Source organism: Taeniopygia guttata, chromosome 13 (genome assembly GCF_048771995.1).
Source record: "Taeniopygia guttata chromosome 13, bTaeGut7.mat, whole genome shotgun sequence".
Lineage (NCBI taxonomy): Eukaryota > Metazoa > Chordata > Aves > Passeriformes > Estrildidae > Taeniopygia > Taeniopygia guttata.
Genome location: NC_133038.1, coordinates 875,292 through 894,673, shown reverse-complemented (window position 1 = coordinate 894,673; position 19,382 = coordinate 875,292). Strand labels below are relative to the sequence as shown.

The 19,382-nt window shown below is 41.9% G+C and overlaps 1 long non-coding RNA gene across 5 annotated transcripts in view; it reads right to left on the bottom strand.

Moving 5' to 3' along the window:
• LOC115497040 (uncharacterized) overlaps positions 1-18,140 on the bottom strand; it is a 43,521-nt gene extending 25,381 nt beyond the window's left edge. For 4 of the 5 annotated variants that reach the window (XR_012058165.1, XR_012058163.1, XR_012058162.1 and 1 more), the window contains exons 1-3: positions 18,039-18,140; positions 7,516-7,664; positions 6,169-6,352 (exon numbers count right to left, since the gene is read on the bottom strand). This is a non-coding gene — a long non-coding RNA (uncharacterized lncRNA). Of the gene's footprint in view, positions 1-6,168; positions 6,353-6,474; positions 6,651-7,515; positions 7,665-18,038 lie in introns of those variants that run through there. The other variant, XR_012058164.1, reaches the window with a different exon arrangement.
• Positions 18,141-19,382: the final 1,242 nt, after the last annotated feature.

Below are 19,382 nucleotides of genomic sequence, written 5' to 3'. Positions count from 1 at the left end.
CGAAATCATTCAGTACTTGTCAAATTAGTGTAAATCTTTTCCTAAAATGCAGGACAGAACAGGCTTAAAATTAATAAAAACAAATGGGAGGTTGTACAAAGCTGCACTTAGAAAATATATTTAATTTTTAAAGGCCTGATACAGTCTCTATTGAAATGTTCTTAATAACTTCATTAGATGTTGCATCAAACTCTTGGACTACAGCAAGACTGTGCAAAAATGGATACAAAAGAGCAGCTCGGCCGTCTCTGATGACTGCTCAGAACAGACTGCCTGGCTTATTATGGGAAAATGTACATTTTAGGGGAATTGATAAATCTTTTCAATTTGTAGATTAGTTCCTAAAAAGAAGAATTTATCACATTCAATTGAAAATTAAAATCTTAGTACCTTTTCATCTGAAGAAATGAGAAAATGTATTTGCTCTTTATTCTTCAAATCTCCTTATTTCAGGAGGCAGTACTTTTTAAGTGCTGCTGTACATTTGTCATGGTGAAGGCATTTCTTTTTCAGCTTCCCAAGTATATGCTCTTCTTTCTCCTATTGTCCTGGGGATATTTTGTACTGGGTACAAGGAAAAATGCATTTCCACTCTTCCCTAAGGAACTGAAGGTATTTTACTTCAATAGCTAATCCTTTCCCTTCCTAAAGCACACTTTGTCCCTGTACAGACTCTCACTCTAATATGCAGAATTTAGAGAGCAGACTGTGTCCATCATCATGGTGAGAAAATTTCAAGCCAAGAGTTACCCATGTACAACGACACTTCAAGATTTAATCATAAAACACAGCCAAGTATTCAGACTAACTAATGATTTATATGCTTAGAAATGCTCAAGAGATGTTGAATTTATTCTTGATATTCCCCCATAGATAATAGCACATGTAAACATGACATGAATAGTCAATGTTCAAGCCTTAATATTTGGACTGTCAATTAGTTACATAAATCATGCAATATTACTGCTTTTCCTTCATGATATATGTAACTAAGCAACAAATCATGAATTCAAACATTAAAATTATTGCATTCTGCCCTTTTCACAGGAATAAGGGATGCAGAGATCTCAATTCAGCAGGAAGTCATGGGTCATGCTGTCCTGAAGGCAGAGAATCAGAGAAAATTGTCAACTCAAAATCCAAATGATGCTTCTTGTTCTGGATTAGAATTTACATAATGAGCATTATTGTCCTAGCAAGGTTCAATTTCTCACTTATTCAAAAAAAAATTATTCAAAATACCAAGAATAGGGTCCAGCCTGAATTTTGATGAAGATGCAGAAAGACCTACTTGACCATGGCTGACACTCATTGCTGATTGTAAATTTCCAGAACATCTAAAGAATTTGTAATAATTACTGTAGTTAGTCATGCTCAAAAGGGGATGTGGTAACACAAAGAGCTGGAAAAGCAGGGCGAAATGACAAGATTTCATCAAAAGGGCTAGAAGAGATATTTGTCATTTAAAATAAAGATTGAAGACTTCTAAGAGAAAAAATGGCAGAATAACCTTAGACTAAGAGGTATTAAGATACTAAAGGGAGTAACCTTTAAAGCCTGCCTACAAAACAAATCCCTGAAGTCCTGAATCATAATAGTAGAGGAAAGGAAGCATTGAAATACATGAACATTACCCCAGAAATTTCCCAGAGATGAGGGGGAGAGCAAAAGTTTCTTGCTAAAATATTCATTTCTGAACTTCTAAGTAGCATGGAGTGCAAGAGGAAAGGAGAAGAGAAGGATAATAGGAGGGGAAATAAATCTCTTCCTTTAAATACGTTTAGTGGTGTAGTGATAGGAGTAGGATTACACTCAATTTTATCTGAATGGATAACACAGGCCAGGATATTATCTGCAGTTTTCTTAAAATCTCCTCTGAAATATGGCTTTAACACTTCTTTCTGCAACAGCAGTTTGCTCCCTAACTGTGCCATTTCCCACAGCACTCCACTGCTCAGGTTAACCCTCAGGAAAATGGGCTTCATGGTACAGCACAGAGAAAAAAAAGAAGTAGTTTAATTCCAGGGAGAAATTGAACTAGTGAATAGGGTGGCAGGAGTCCTGAGCTGGTTAATTTGGGGAAAATTATATGAACCACTTGTGTAAAACTGCAGGGATTCATCAGTAACACATAAGCTGCAGCTGTTGTTAACCAGGCAGAAAAGACAGAGGGGATTGCAGGAAGACCTACCTAAAAATTCAGCTATTTGCTTTCACCTGCTTTGTGCAGTCCTTGTGAAGCTGATAAACCATTCACTGATTTGCAACAGCAGATTTAAATTTAAAATTGTAAATCAGCACACCTCAAGTTGTCTGGCCCAGACACGTTACAACTCCCTCCTGCTCTAGTTTACTGTCATGGTCTAAAATCCACGAGACTCACCACCACAGGGATGAAGAAATGGGTGACCCAGTGAAATTTTGGAGCTGTTTGATTTGAATTTGCCACACATTCACTTCAGTGAATGCCCCATGGCACAGTTACACCTCCTGAGTCTCTCATCTTGCTTCATGTTCACTTCTCCTTCTGCACTTGCTGCCCAGATACAGGAGTGAGACTGCTTTATGTGATATAGTAACATATTGCCAAACATGGGATACAGAAATAGATGGAGATTAGTTCTATTTTTCTGGCAAAGTTCCTACTGGTGCTTAATTAACACTATTATAAGAGTTAATCACTTGGTGGCTCCTACCTCCACATACTTTCTCAGTGACACGAGGGCACACGACAGGGGTGAGTGGCGGTGCCATATCTGCTTGCAATAATCCCTCACTTCATGAAGGGCTCTAGTGCCATTAACTGGGTTAATTGGGTTCAGAGTTGTTGCCAATCCAGACATCTGTGCTCAGCTGCTGACACTTAGGAAGAAAAAAGAAGCTGAACACAAGTTCCTTGAAACTTTGATGATGAGAAACTTACCTCCAGATAGCTTTTACATCCCAAAGGACTCCTGGAGAGCCAGAGAGTGTAGAGGGGGGAGCCCTCCTTTCTGGGAAGGTGTTCCTAGTGTCAAAAGTTATCTCCAGAAACACAGTTTCCAGAATATGAACCCTTAATTTCTTGCAACACATGTGTGAAAAAAAATCTAGTTAAATAGGACTAGAAATGTAAATGTGGTTTGGCAAAGGGAAAATGGCAAGGGAATTATTTTAGCCAGCAAAGCATTTATTTTCAAGTAATCTTCAATACTGGAGATGTCTCAATTCCTCTGTAGTGCCTTTCTCAGAAAAAAAAAAAAAAAATCCTGGGCAGAAGAAGTTATTGCTTTCTGGCTTGGAAAGGAAGAAATGCTATCACCTTCTTCCCAGAGGAGGCAGTCATAGGCTGAGGAAGATTTAATGTCTGTGGGTAACAGAAAAGTTACAGGTAAATGGTAATTTAACATCATAAATGCATTGAATTAGACAGCATTTTCTGAAAACTCACAACTAAAAAGATTTTTATGAGTGAAATTGAGAGGTTTGGGCTTTTTCTTTCCCTATAGCTAAAATTTAATGTATAACTGTTCTCTGTGATTGACATTATGTTTGAGATGAGGGTTTTGTTTAGGGTTTTTTATGTACTCTAGAGACTGACACTGAGTTATTTCATGGGATTAGTGATTTAAGTGATGTGAGCAGGTTGGTTGTCAAGATCAGCAGAAGCTAAAGCAGAGCAGCATTTGCTAACTGCAGAAATTTCAGATTATGTAGTCAGCGAGAGCAGCTTATTAAATGTATAATAAGCTCAGGAAAGTTACAAAAGGAATCAAAATTCCATAACACAGGCAAGCAAAGTTCCCAAGCACCAACATATTCCTTTAAGACTCTGAGGTGACATGAGATTATTATAAAATATTTAGTGAACAAATTTCTGATTGAACACATGAGTAGAGAAAAAAGAATTTAGTGCAGTGTGGTTTTCTGAGAAGAATTTCAAAGTCTGGCTTAACCACTCCAACCATTGTGGCACTGCCAACCTGCAGGTGCTGGAATCAGATTCCTGTCTTTCACTGCAGGCCGTGTTTTCCAGTCACTAAAGTATCATCCTTTGAATCTGTACATTGCTTCTGGAGAGCTTTTTTGGCTTGTTACTATCTCCTATACTTAAATCTCCCCAGCATCAAAATATTCCCATTTTAATCAGACCCTGCTTCGATTTCAAACACGATCCTCCTGACTTTGCCCTGCAGACCTTTCTCTCTGCATCTGCTCTCACAGATAAATCTGAGCCCTCCTGCCTGCAGCCTTTGCCTTTCATTAGATGGGTTGCTACCAGCCTGAAATGTAAAATAATAATGGTTCTGGCAGTTCTTAAGCTGTGGACTTCTACAAAACACATATGTTCACCTGCACCGTCTTCCTACAAATGCACCACTTCCAGTAGAGTCAGACTCTGGCTGGATGGTATTTACATGGTGTGTCCCTAGTGCAGCACAAATGTGATTTCCAGAAAGCTCTGTGTGCTGGTTAAATACAGGATGTGGGTGGGTGATGGAAATCTCAGCAGAGAGTGGAAAACAATTAAAAACAGCTGCAGCCAAGTGGGTGCTGTACCAAGGGCAGCTTCATCAAGGTTATCAGCTGGAGGGGTTCTTGCTGCCAGGCAAGAGACTCCTCATTTCCAGCAGGTTACCAACATCCCCTTGCTTCTCCTGCCCAACTTTACTTCTTTTACTGAGTCCTGCTGCATTCTGATCACGCTTTACCGATGTAAAGTGAGTGTTGCTCCTGCCTCCCAAACTCCTCACACCTGTTTGAGAGCACAAGGCAAGATTCTACAGAGGATGGCCATGACATTTGAGTTATGCCATCCTCTGGGTAGGTGAGTAATAGAATCATTATGGTTGGAAAGGATCTCCAAGACCATCAAGTTCAACCTTCGATTAAATAAGACTTTTAAACCATATCACAAATTCTCATCTTTACTCCTTTTTTGGACACTTGTAGGAATAGTGACTCTGCTTTTTTCCCAGGAAGCTTGTTCCAATGCTTACTCAGTCTTCCAGTATAGAAATTTTTCCTAATATCCAGCCTGAACCACCACTCCCAAGTGATTGTGCCGAGTCTTCTGCCAGCACAGGGGTCAGAGGGCACACAGTCAACACAATGTGCCACCAAAGCTGTGGGAGCAAGGCAGACAGGGCAGCACAGCACGTGAGCAGCAGGGGGAAATGTGAAACATGAAACTTAGCAAAACTTGGGTCTCTGCCTCCACTCCATTCCTTAAATACCTTCAAAAATTCCATCCCTAATGAAATTCCAGTGCTGAAAGTGATGAGGGTCTGCAAGCAAAATGAAAACAGTACTTCAACCCAGACTTCAAAGCATTGTGCTTATTAGGCAGTTTTCTGATTTGGGGACATAGCAGCTGTCTCAGAGGGTGTTTGACCATTTTTCTCCAATAGCAAGGAAAAAGTTTTTTCATTTCCTTTTGTGGAGAAACATATACAAGCTAGGCAAGAGGAAGGTGTCTGCTCATGTAAAATGTAGGAAGGCATAATGGAAGTTTCACAATACCCTTTCAAAGTACCTTAATACACATCAGGCAGACTATTTCAGCTGCCGAATTCATTCCACATTTCCCTGCTTTCTGTTCAAAACTTGTGAAATATGGTAGTTTTATTATTAAGGTGCTGTCATTTATAGGTATGGCTTCAGTCATTCGTTTAGCAAAAAAACTCTTTGTCCAGCCAAAGAGAATAATTTAATCTCTGTCCAGCTGGGTAATATCTATTGATGCTGTTTGGCTGCAGATGAAACTCAGGGCAGAACATGCCACTCATCTTTTACTTTCATCTTATTCCTTCCAACCCATAAACTGAAACAAATTATTTTAAATTAAACACCCTAAAGAGCTCATTCATTGGCAGAAACTGGAAGAAAATCTTGCTTTTGCACAGGAGACATTATTCCAGAAGGAAAGTAGTAAAAAGAGACCTTTACTATTCAATTATAGACCAGCTCACATGCCAACGATGGTACTGCAAAATTCTGTCCTGGATTTCAGTGGGAAAGGGGTGACTAAATGCCTCAGGGTGCAGCAAATATAATATAGACTGCCTTGTTGGGGCCTTGAATTCAAGCCAGATCAGGTCTTACTGCAGTGAAATAGTAGAGATTTTATCATAAAATACACACTACACCCTCTCCCTGGATTTACAGGGCATTTCAAAGAAATCTTACCCGTGCTGGATTGTAATGATGGTGAATTTTCAGTGCCTTGCTCCAAATCCTCAGGTCAGTCAGCAGGAACATCACAGGAACAAGATACAGGCTTTGTCTTGTTTCTCCAGAGGGTTTGTCTTTCCAAAAACATTAGTGGACTACATGCATTATTTTAAAAAAAAATTCCTACATTTTGTTTAAGCTGAAAAGAGAAAAACAAATATTTGAATTAACAATTTTTTGCTCCTTCTGGATGTAAACTCTCTACTGAAAAAAAAGTGCATTCAAAAGGTAGTGAATTAGTTGGAAAGGGCAGATTCTGACCTGATAAAATTGCCGTGGCTATTTAGAGAGTGAGATTTCATTAGAGTTGCTATAGCAATTGGAACAGTTTGACAAAACCTAATGAATGATTATGACAGAAATAGAGAAAGCTATAAGCTGTCAAAAGCTACAGGAGCAGAAGCTTCACAGGTTTCTGAGCAAAACCCCTCTGGAAGTACCCCGATCTCCCTGGAAAATACCACACGCATTTCAAACAGTTCTCCAGGGTATTCATTGAGCACTGACAGCAATAGAAAACCAAGTGCCCTCTCCACTGCAGAGTTCCTCATGATTTTCTTCTCTGAGAGGCACACTCGGCTATTAAGTGCTTTATTTCATAAAAGTGCTTGGCACTTGTGTGGCACCACTCATCCCAGGGCACTGGGAAGCTCCTCCTGATGCTGTATTAACCTTATCAAAGAGGTACTATACAGTCCTGTGGCTGAGTAAACTGAGCCAGAGACATGAAAGGACTTTCCAGGAACCAAGCAGGGAAGTACATGGTGGCCAGAGCTCCCAGAGCCCAGACAAACCTCAGGCACATGAGCAGGGGGACCTGCAGAGCACCCCCACAGGAGGTGCCCCTATGGCAAGCAGCTGCTGCAAAATATCCTCTGGGTTCAGCTGAGCTCCTGCTGCACTGTGGTGCCTCTCCAAGGCATAAATCAAAGCTACTGTCTGGGGGGGCTGTTCTCAACTCAAACTCTGCATGACGCCAGAAGGGTTTTCAGGAGCTGCATATACATACATACATACATACATATATATACACACCTTTATTCCAACATACAATTCTCAGCACAACTTCTCTCACTGGGTTTTCCCTCAGGTCTGAGACTGAGGAAAAATTGCCCTCAGGTCAACAGAACAAGTCTTTAAAAATTCCCACCCAAAATAGAATGCACCCAGCTGGTCCGTGCATCAGAAGAGCGAGGAGGAAGCAGGGTTCCTGTCTCACGTCCAGTTCCCAGCCCCTTCTTTCTTTTGCTCTGCCCTTATGGACAGAGCCCTCATTCCAAAGGTACCTGCAGACCTACAGACCTTTAGCCAGCTCTTTGAGGGAGAGCAGCACTGATTTTAGGTTGTTGGACACGTTGAGTGGTGATTCTTGGACTAACGTGCTCCATCACTGGGCAGTGCTTCATCACAGGATGGATCTTCAAATTACAGATATTCACCTGCAGCAGGAGCTGAAACAAATTTTTTTCTTTGTTAGAGATGTCTGAACACTGTTTTTACAGCATAAAAATCTAAACCAACAACAAAACCTGTCCTTTAAACAGTTTGACTGATATTAATGGAGTTAAGTGGAATAGAATTTGATTCTGGCTTTTTAAAGCTGCTAACCCCAGAAGAGTCCCTAGAGCCTCATAGGATTGCCCAAGGATATTTTAAATTATGACTTAAATTTAAAAATAAATTTCTTCCCAATTTTGTCAGAACTGGGCAGTCAGATCCTGAGCCAGCCAAGCCCCAGGGAGCCATGAGGGATGGCCAGAACAAAGCAGCACAGCAGAGAACATGTAGAGCTTCAATCTGATATAGGAAGTAGCAGATAAATCACATTTTGTTTTCCAACCATTTCTGCTAACAGCTGTATAAATTAATTTTCTTTGTTTGTTCAGTCTGATGTCAAGTGTTTGAAACACGCCTAAGCATCAAAAAAATTTATTTAGACATTAACTTTGTTACTGGCAGATAAACTACAAAATATTTAACACATTGGAGACCTTGATATGTTGGGGCAATGTGCTAATTGTGCTGTGGTGACTCCTGAAAAATTACCTTCGGACTGCCTTAGTCAGACAGGCAGAAAAGCAGAGTGCTGGTTCTCTGGTGCCAGTGCAGAGGGCACAGAGAGCACAGCTCACTTGCCTGTTAACTGCAGTATTAGACCTCCTTTAGTCAGCCTTGCAGTCCTGTCCCACCTGAACCACAGCCATTAGCCAGGGGCTGTGTCTGTGCTGTGCTGTTTGTCAAGGGCCTGGGGTGACAGGGCAAGGGGGAATGGCTTCAAAGTGACAGGGGGCAGGGTTAGATTACAGATTAGGAAGAAATTCTTCCCTGTGAGGGTGGGGAGGCCCTGGCACAGGCTGCCCAGAGAAGCTGTGGCTGCCCCATCCCTGGAAGTGTCCAAGACCCAAGGCCAGGTGGGATGGGGCTTGGAGCAACCTGGGATAGTGGAAGGTGTCTCTGCCCACAGCAGGGCATTGGATTTAGATACGTTTCAAGTCCTTTCCAACCCAAACCACGCTCTGACTCTATGTTTGTTTACCCCAGACAAGGACAAATACCGATTTATATTCAGAAGCATGAGCTTCTAAATCTCACTCCAGAAAGTTTTTCTAAAAGTTAACCCTAGTAACTCTGGTTATTTATCTTTGTCATATCAGATAGGTAATCCCCTATCAGGTTCAAGTCCTCGGTCTTAATTCTGCACACAGCATTTCCACTTAGCATTTAGACTAAAGACTCAGCACTGATAGAGGGATTAGACATTTTATATTGCCATAGTTCATATTCTAATATATTTGAGCTCAGAAAGTGATTTCCTTTGCACACTTTTGTGTTGTTGCCTTTCAGTTTCAGTATCAGCTGCTCAGTACTTGCACAAAGAGATGGGGAAAATGGCACTTCCTACCCAACGTGAGCATATACTGTGCTCTTGAGCAGGAAATGGAGAAGAAAAGACACAATTTTTTGCATTCATTCAGCTTCAGTGGCCACTGCAAGCACATGCAGGTGTGGGAGGGAGCTCCTACCACCTGTTTATCTGTTTGTCATGCAATTGGTCCAGCATGGTTCACCAGTGGGTGCCACTTTGGAAGAGACAACTGATAATTTCTGGTTTTAAACTCAAATCTGCTTTGTTCAAAAGAAAGGTGATAACTTTAAAAGAGGTCCATAATCTAATCATTTATACAGAAAAAGACTTAATTCATGCATGAGCATGAACAAGCCCTAAAAACTAGAATATAAAATTATAGTGGTGTGCATATGGAGAGAGTTATACGCTGATGATCTGCAACATTTTATACAGAGAGATTACAGTTTGGTTATTAATTATAATAACCTCCCTTTCTGAATTAAAATTTTTGCACAATTATTACCAAGAAAAGAGAAAGATAATAATCACAGCACATTCCAAACACTTGTCTTCATTTTCCTTGCTGCAGTCACTTGCCAGGCTTTTCTCTCTGCGTGCCTAGCATCCACTCCTACACTTTCCATGTCTTTGGGGTCACTGTGGAGTAGCTGACTACAATATGTTTGGCACAGTCTGAAGCAACAGGGGTCACAACATTAGACTGTCATTTTCTTAAAATTTAAAAACAGCCTAAAAATAAGAAGTAGCAGCATTTGAGGAAGTTTTCAACATATGGCTACATGAACAAATTTTAAACATATGGGCCATCAAACGCATTCAAGATGTGTTGAAGCCCATCTAGTGATCCCCAGTCAGACATTATATAAGATTTCAAAAGATGAAGGACGTGGATGCCTTTTTCAGTCTCATGACTAGTCTATGGGCACTTCATCTGCAAAAGAAAGATATAACTCATCCTCACTTAAAGGGTATTCATTCATTTAGTGCCTGGGAATTTGTACAACAAGAAATTTCACCTTTGGGATTTCTCATCTTTGGTTCTTGTACTAAATAATATCCTTTTGCTGCTAAAGAAAAAAAACAGAAACTATCAAAATATGTATTTAAAATATGTATTTAACTTCATTCAGGACATGTAGGTGAGCTGGTTCATCAATCCTCTCTTAAAAATGAAAGCAATATTAATTATTGTTGATTATATTATCCCAGTGGGAGGCAGAAATAACCTGAATGCAGAAACTTAAATCACAACTTGCAATTTACTGAAATAAAACAGAACCAGAAAGAAATATCTTCTATTTCTCTAGAAATATCCAATGTAAAAATTGCAACAGTGACAATTCATAACTATAAAGAAATAACTGATGATTGTAGATCTTTTGTGATGCTAAATATATTTTATATAAAACTGGAACAATTTTTTCTCTAAGAACTAAAGGGCTTCCTTTTGTCTTAAGTATTAGAGTGAATCAAGAAAATTTTTTGTTTGAACTGTTGAATTAGTGGGTAGCTTGTAAGAGCATACCCCTGTCTCTTTCCTGTAACTTAACCCAAATAAAGATGTTCATCTTAACTGACACAACAGATACTCACCAAGAGAGCTGCAAGCAGCCAGGCTAGCAGTGTCAACTCATTGTCATTTGTAGGTTATTAATAACTAACTCAGAGAGGCTGCTTAGCCTTAACATTCCTGTTACTGACTTCAAAATAGAGAAATTTTCCCTTTTAGTGTCACTCCATTCCTCTAGCTTTCATTTTGCCTTTGTCCCAGGACTTACCATGTGCACCTGGCAGCATCCTCTGCTGCAGTGGATATTATCTTATCCTTGCCCTTCAGCTCAGCTCAGCTCCAAGTGCTCTCTATGATCACTTCAGAAATGTCAGCTGTGGTGTTTATGTCAGCTCTAGTCAATCAAGGGAGGGAACAAAATTCTGAGTTTCTCCAGAAGCATGCTGAGATGCACTTCTGGAAACCTGATTCTGCTCAGAAAAGACTCACAAACTGGTTCCAAAGTCTGACTGTGGGAAGAGCAGTTGTGGACTCTCCCTCACTGGAGCTCTTGCAGAACCACCTGGCTGCAATCCTGTGCAGTGTGCCCCAGGGAGGCTCTGCTGAGCAGGGAGGCTGAGCTGCTGTGCTGCCTTCCAGCCCCCCAGCCTGTGTTTCTGCCAGTACCCCTCTGTGGGGTGGTACAACTGGGCTCCTCTCCTGGGCATCAGAAAGAATACTGGAAGGGATTGAGGACAGTGACCAGGAGTTTAAAGAAAAATATGAGACAGAGAGAAAAGAAGGCATTTTTGAAAGGAAACATCATCATGTTGGAAGGAACCTAGTGCTCCAAGGGTAGCAATCCCTTTGCAAGAATCTCCCTCTGAAAGCACCTCCTATATATCACACCAGCCTTAAAAATGGAAGAATCTTTCACCAAATAGCTATTTCTGCCAGAATATTTTCCCCTGGGAGAACAGCTGGGGCTTGATAGACTTCGCTGAGCTTTTGCTTTACAAGGTTCATTAACACTTACAGAGAGTGCATAAAAGTTTGTGTTTCACCTCTGACAACCTGCTCATGGGCATTGCTGGTCCCTGCCAGGCTGGGAGGAGGAAAGAGCTGGGCTGGCAGCTGGAGGCTCCTCAGTGCTCCCATGAAACAGGAAGAACAGCACAGACAGACTGGGACGGACACATGGGCTCTCCAGCACCACTTGAAGGACAAAGTGAATCCAGAGATTGTCTTATGGCCAAGAGAAAAAGTGAAAGGTCAGTTGGATAGTGAGATAAACATTAGGCAACATTCAAAATAAATAAGGAGGGAGAAAGCACAAGAAGCAGCAGCACCTTTAAACAGATTGCCATGGTAGAAGCAATATTTAGGGGGAAACAGTGTAAGGAATTGGTCAGAGCTCTGTGGTGTTCCCTTTATCAGCAATATTATTCAGCCCATTCCTGAGGTCCAAGACCTTTGATTTATCTGGAATTTTAAGCCATCTCTTGGGAATCATTCTGGCTGGGTAGCATGCCTCTGGCACAGCCAGGCATTCCTTTTTGCTTTCTGCCTGCAGACACAGCTGAAGCTCCTCGTTCATGGTACCATCAGCATCACCCCAGGAGAACAGGCTTCACGTGTGCCAGGTCCCTGTAGCCACAGTCCAGAACTGGGTCTTGTTCTGGGTCTTGCTCTGTGTCACTAAAGGGCCCTGCTAGCCCAGCCCTTTCCTCACACACAGAGGAGCTGCTGACTGATCTCCATGTCCAGTGTGCTACACTTGTGAAGGAGATGAGATCTGTTTTATCCCTTGCCCCTTAATGCAATGAAATGCATTGTGCTATCAGATTGAAATCTGAGCCCTGGCTGCATTTAAACTTGTTATTTTTGTCTGCTTATTTAGCCTGTCATTCTCTTATCCACTGACTTTCTTTTATCCTACCCACCGTGTGTGTGAGAGGCAGGCTTGGCTGAAGGGCATTTACACAGGATCTGCCAGGCATATTTGAGCCCAGCCCCTCACTATGTCCTTGGCCAGCAGCTTTCAGAGGTCTCTGCAACATCCCCATCACAGCCCTGTGCAGAGCCAGGCACAGGGGAACTCCCCCTCCATCCCAGGCACTGAGTCCCTGGCTTGTGTCAACATACAAGGGGAAGATTAATATACAGAGGAGACACTTGTAAGGGGAACATGGAAACTATCAAAGTCAGTGGTACAGTTCTTTCCCAGCAGAAGCCTGCACTGAGGAGAGGCTGGGAAAGAGAAGCAGAGGATGTGTTCCTTAGTAGAGGAAATTCTTTAGAAAGTCAGATTTAATTGAAGCCCTTGGAAGCCCTTAATTTTTGAGAAATGGGCCACATATTCCTAACACTGAAAAGAGCTATGTAGTGGAAGCATGAAATACAAAAGTAAAAAAAAAAAGGACTGTAATATATAGTGAGTGCAAGTAGCTGTAGAGTCCATTGGAAAAGCAGAACAAGAAGGATGTTTTTCTCTGGGAGCACCTTTTCCAGATTGCCTGATTGATCTGATAATTATAATTTAAATAGTTACAGCTTCTGGACATTACTACAAGTCACACCAATTGATTTGAACACCACATGGTTCACAAATAAATCTAAAATACTCACCTGGACTACTACAATTTTGTTTGTGAATAATACACAATGAAAACACTTAAGGCAGGAAAGCCACAGAGTGTGTCTGGCCCCATGGTTTCCATGTTACAAAGTAATTGTTGGCCAAATTATAGCCAAATTGGAACCTCTTTGGTTAAAGCATTGGAAAGAGCTTTTGCTTCTGCAGGAAGCAGGCCTGGGGAGACACATTGGCTTGCACAGTATTATTTGCACGCCATCCCTGGTACAATCAAAATAGGATTCTCATATCCTTAGTTAGATTATTTAGATTAATGAATATACCTGAGTGATGAAGAAAAGCAAGGATGGCTACACCAGCCATTCCCAAAAGATTTGCCTGTCCATGATGGAACCAGATTCTTAGCGTGGCACAGCTGGATTTCACCCAGTCCATGCTTCCTACAGCTGATCTTTTTCTATTGTCACCTATATTCAGAGCAATTTATCCCTCATCACCCTATTACTAACACTTATTGGACTTTTGGCACCTTGATGCAATGAATTTTTCCATGTGCCAACCAAGACCGTGCCCAGCTTGGCTGTCCTCCAACCTTCAACGTAACACAGAGGAGTTTAATAAAAGCCAACAGCTTTCAGCAAAACATCACCTCCCACAAACCCCCAGTGATTCTCTCTGCAGAGAACAGGCACTGAGAGCACAAACACAAACAAAAACCTTTATGGCAGGACAAACCACATTCCTTATTCTTTGAATGTGCTTCGTATTATAAATCACCCATGAAGGTGATAAATGTGCACTTGAAACAAACTACATACACTGTTCAACAGGGGTGCTCAGCATAACAAAGCTGCCAGAGGGCAGCTGAGCTAAAATAAGTGTATTGCTCTTATTGGCGTTTTTGGGGTCTAGATGAGTGTGCAGCAGGCAGATTTTCCAACCCACCATGGGGGTTCTGCTTTACCCTGAAAAGGCTTTGTGCCACATTGACCAGAAAAAGTGCACAGGGCAAAAGGCTGGGCAGGTGCCATGCAGGAACATCCCAACAGCCACGGTGGTGGGATGGGGTTGTGTTTGACACACAGACTGCTTCCAGGCAGTTAGTGACACTTGTCATTCTGTTACACCAACTCCCTTCCTAACACCTTCATCTCATTATCTGGAAGGTTATGTTTTACAGACAAGATCATTATCTGATTTTGTCAGCTGCTGTTTGATTTCTGTGTTCTGTTCCAGTGAGATTTTTCTTATAACAATGACTTTGCTAATGGACATCCCTCTGTGCTGCCCATTTATAACACCTTTCCCATTATACCTCCTAGATGAGACCTGACACTCACAACAAACATTGTTGAATTAAACCTCAGCTGTAAAGTAAGCAAGCCTTATTATACCCAATTTTACAGTTGGGTAAACTTACATACTGGAGACATTTAAATGACTTTCCACAGCATTATAGAAAGAGCCAGTGAAAGCAGAGAGCCTAGAAAAGTCCAGCTCTCAGTCACTCGTTGCAGGCCCCACTTTGAGAAAACAAAGTTATTAAGCATGTGTTTAATGTTAAGCTTATGAACAAGGGAGCATTAACCCATTACAAAGCTTGCTTCCTTCAATGTGCCAAAAAGCTGCTGCCAGCCAGAAACAGCAGGATATTAATCATGCCTTCCACCATCTCCATGGTCTGAAGGCAGCAGTGATTTATCACTTTGCAACAGGAGGATGTGACATTTGCAGCTCGTGACACAAAGTGGAGGAAAAGCACTCTGGGTCAGGGGACATTTGGGGCCCATTTGACCCCAAAACTTATAGGAAAGCAATAGTAAAGCAAGCAAAGTAATAAAAAGTGATGCTGTTGTCAGAAGCAAGATGGAGTGTTTTGCAAAATTCACAAGTCCCTTATAGAGATGCCAGTGATCCCAGGTCTGCTTTCTTTTAGAATCATCAGCATCAGTCTCCAAAGATGAGCTAACTGGTGTAGACATCAACAGAGTCAACCACCCAGAGGGGACATGCCCATGGTGGCCTTTGACATGCCACCAGCCAGGGGGTGCCAGGGACCTGGTGGAGCCCAGCCTGAACCTGCAGCAGAGGACAGAGACTCACCTCCACACTGCTCACACTACCAGACTATTAAACCCCCATTTTTTTCATTTTTCTCCTTTCTTGGTTACTTGAATGACTGCAAACAGGTACATTTTCCCCTCTCAGTGCCCAGTTCATCCTCTCAGTTTCATTCCACAATGCTGCCATTGCCTCTTTCACATCACAGGTCACAGAAGCTGCAATTACCTTACAAACATTGGATTGCCACTGCTGGCAGAATGAAGCAGAAGAAGCTGGTGGTAAGAGTTTTATTCAGTAATAACCAAGGCAAATTAGTAATTCCAGAGAGAATTTTATCAAATGTAAGTGCTGCAGTGGAGAGAGGAGGTGTCTTGTGGTGTAATATGTGATTTTCAGGGTTTGGAGGGCAGAGCCTGGTTTAGAAAATCAGCTGATGAAAACAGTCTGCAGTGAAAAACAAAATTGAAATTACTGCAAACCCAAGAAATTGAGTCACTGCTGTATTTGGAAGTTCCTTGAGTCTGGAAATTGTTTTCAGCTTAACCTGGAATTTGCCATCAAGCAACACACATGGAGCTCTACTCTCACACCTCATTTTAGCAATAATTAATAATTTGAGAAATTGGGAAAAAAAGAACTAGCTTAACACTAAGAGAAGGGAGACCAAGGTACAGTTGGGAGTAGGAACACCAGGCTTGATTAGAAAGGGGTTTGGATTACCAATTCCCAAAATCATCCTTCAAGATGTCCCTTCCACGCCAGGCCCCAAGGCAACCTCTTATCTGTAAAACCTTCAAAAAGAAGTTGTGGCCCAGGAGCAGCTTTTCTTCCCCTCTAGAACTAGCTTGTTTCTTCCCCCTCACCCCACCCTACCTTACCTTTTCTGTCCTAATTGAGGCTTTTATTCTTCCAGAGGAAAAAGAAAAGGGCAAGACAAACCCTGGCTGCCTTCCAGGAAGCTCTAGTCATTTCAACTTCATCCTGAGATTTAGACCCTAAAATGAGTTATAAATAGAGCGATTTTACACTGCTTAATGGAGGCTTGTACAAGGCAGAGTGGGGATTCCAGGTCTCCTGCCAGATGGGACAATAGCCTTAGAGGTGCCATGCATTTCATAACTTGGGGAAAATTGATTTGAGGTTCCTTATCAGTAAATTCAAGGTGCCCACAAGCCAGAGCCTCTCACTCCAGCATAAGCCCAAAATCCATCACTGACCTTTGGGGAGGGAGAGGGAAGGAGGGAAAGAGCAGGGAGAAACCAGGTCAGGGTAATAACTCTGGGACTCTGCAGATGGGCTGTGGTGAACCCACACACACACTTTTTTTAACTAAATCCAAATGTAGATGGATAAAGGACTCTGATGCAAACACCTGCCCAGGGCTTGAACTCTCCCTTCTCTTTCCATAACAGTAACTGAGCTGGGTCTAACATCTCCAGAATATCACAGAGCAGGACCATGGGGGATAAGCAAGGACAATGCTTTAAAGAGAGCTGCATCTTTTGTCTGAAGCACTCACTATTCTCATAAACTTCTGCCAGATCTGCAACCCTAGGACTTCAGAAACAATCATGCCTTAGTTACTGAGCCAAGGACAGCTGCCCATCAGGTGGGACTGGCTCCTTTTCTCCCTGTTTCAGCAGCAGATGAGGAAAGACAAGCACCAGCACACTTCTTGCTCACCAGAACACCCAGGGAGAACCCTCCATCCTCACTCCAGATGGTATTGCATCCCACAAAGAACTTGTGATATTAAAACTTTCTCAATGCATGTCACACAGAGGTAGAGGAATGAGCTGTGTTTTATCACATGAACTTAACAGCCAGAAAAATCCAGCACGTGTCGGTACCTCTGTAATTTCCTGCCCTCTCTGGTTTCCACAGCATATGGTCTGATGGTGCTATTCCATTTGCTTTCCCTGGGAGAGCAGTTTAAAATGGAGAGAAATAGCATGGTACATTTGAGTTTATGGGGTATCAAAAGGGCTATAGTGGATGGTAGCCAAGGCACCAAAGTGAATTATTTATAGTGCAATTGCACTTTCTCCTAAGCTACCCTTCAGATGGGTCAGGCCTTGGACACTCACATTGTCTTGTTAAATTCAAAATAAGATAAGGTGTATACAACAATGCAGATGCAACAGTTTTACATTAAATCATGCTCAAGTAAAATTCCTTCACAGTAGCACTCTGTTAATGACATTACTTGGTTCTTGGGTTAGGGGCACAGACATTTTTTACATAAACCTCCCCTCATCTAATTTTTATTGCCTTTTTTTGGTGGTATTTCCTAGTGTATCATGACCTCTGCATTTTCAAAATGATAAGACAAAGCAGACTTCCTTTCTTTGCACAGTAAGACTGAATAGAAGAGTTTGCCTGAGGATATTGTTGAGCTCAGGTACCAACTAGATCCATGCAAACCTTATTTGCACAGAAAAATGGCACCAGTTCTGCACTGCAGAGCACTGCAGTGATTTGCTGCATCACTTTTATGTTGTTGTGACGTAGTCCTTGTGGTCTGCAGGAAAAGGCATTAGCCTCCCCAGCCTGACAGTGAAGTTTTTAGCTACAGGAATTCTCCCCAAAGCAATGTAAGATCCAGACACTGCACAGTATCCTGCAGAGCCCTCTTTTTTTCTGGGTAGAGTTTGCCCTAGCAAGATGAAAGAAAAACCAAAACCTGAAAAACTAAGAAATTAATCAGGGCTCTATGCAACAAAGGTACTACAGAGAAGGGAACAGAACAAACCCCTAAGCACAGTCAGGATACAACTCTCCAGGAAACACAAATATTAAAGACTTACTTCTTAACGCACATTTTCTATCCAATTATGGCTCCTAACAGCTTGTCTCGCAGCCTGCAGGCAGGTGTTTTCAGGTCCTTTCTTTGGGATGCGGTTTCCTGGTTAGAAGAGAAGAGATTGCATGGTCAGATTTTGGAGCAGGGCTGTAAATCACAGAATCACAGGCTGATTGAGGTTGGAAGGCACATTAAAGCTCATCCAGTTCCAACCCCCTGCCATGGACGGGGACAACTTTCACTGAACCAGGTTGCTCCAAGTTCCCTGCAGCATGGCTTTGAACCTTTCCAGGGATGGGGCAAACACAGCTTCTCTGGGCAACCTGTGCCAGGGTCTCACCACTCTTACAGGGAAGAATTTCTTTCTAATATCCAACCTAAACATAAACCTCTCAGTTTGCTGCCATTCTCCTTAGTCCTGTCACTCCATGTCTTTATTCAACATCCCTCTCCAGCCTCCCTGGCACCCAGCACAATCCCCCTCCCCAGCTGTGCATTCTCAGCCCAGAGGATGTGAGCATGACGTTGGTCACCTGGGCTCTGGCACTGTGGGAAGGTGGCACCAGTGCTGGGCACTCCTCCCTGCCTTGACTAAAAGCAGGCTGAGCAGAAATACAGTCTCAGCAGAAAACTAATGGGTACATATATTTATGAGACTCAATAGCCCTTTAATTGATTTTATTGCAATTTATGGCATTTGCATAATGATGTGAGTCAATATGAAGAGAGTGAAGCAGGAGGTTATAAAAAGCATTTCAGAGTCTTGTTCTCAGGGAGCTGAGTCCAATCCCCACATTTTAACATTTCAGTTTTCTTAACTGTGGTAACATAGCTGTTTTGTACAACCTTCTGAAGGAAGTAGCAGCTTTCTGACAACATGCAGCAATAGCATCTGATTGTGCTACCTAGGAAACACCTGATATCAAGTGATTGAATTATATCTCTAAGTACATGATTTTTAAACCACCAACTTTCAAACAAAGAAATAAAATCTGTGTGGATAAATCCCTCTACCAAGGATTTCTCAATCAAGCCAGCAATCTTACTTAGTTAATAGTCACAGAAAAGATACCCCTTGTTTAGGCCAGCTCATTGCATTGCTCCTTTTTCCTTTGTTTCCACCTTGAGGTGGTGTCACTGTCTCACTTCAGACAATCCATGTGCCCTCACTGCAACTCCAGCTGTCCAGAGCACAAGGTGCAAAGATGATTCATGGATTATATTATGATTTCAATGCAATCCAAGGTCTTGTTAGCTGCAATTCTGTAGATTAAAAATTTTGAATCAACACAATGTGGTTCTATGGGAATGGAAGACTTGTAGGTAATAAATAAAAGATCATCATCAT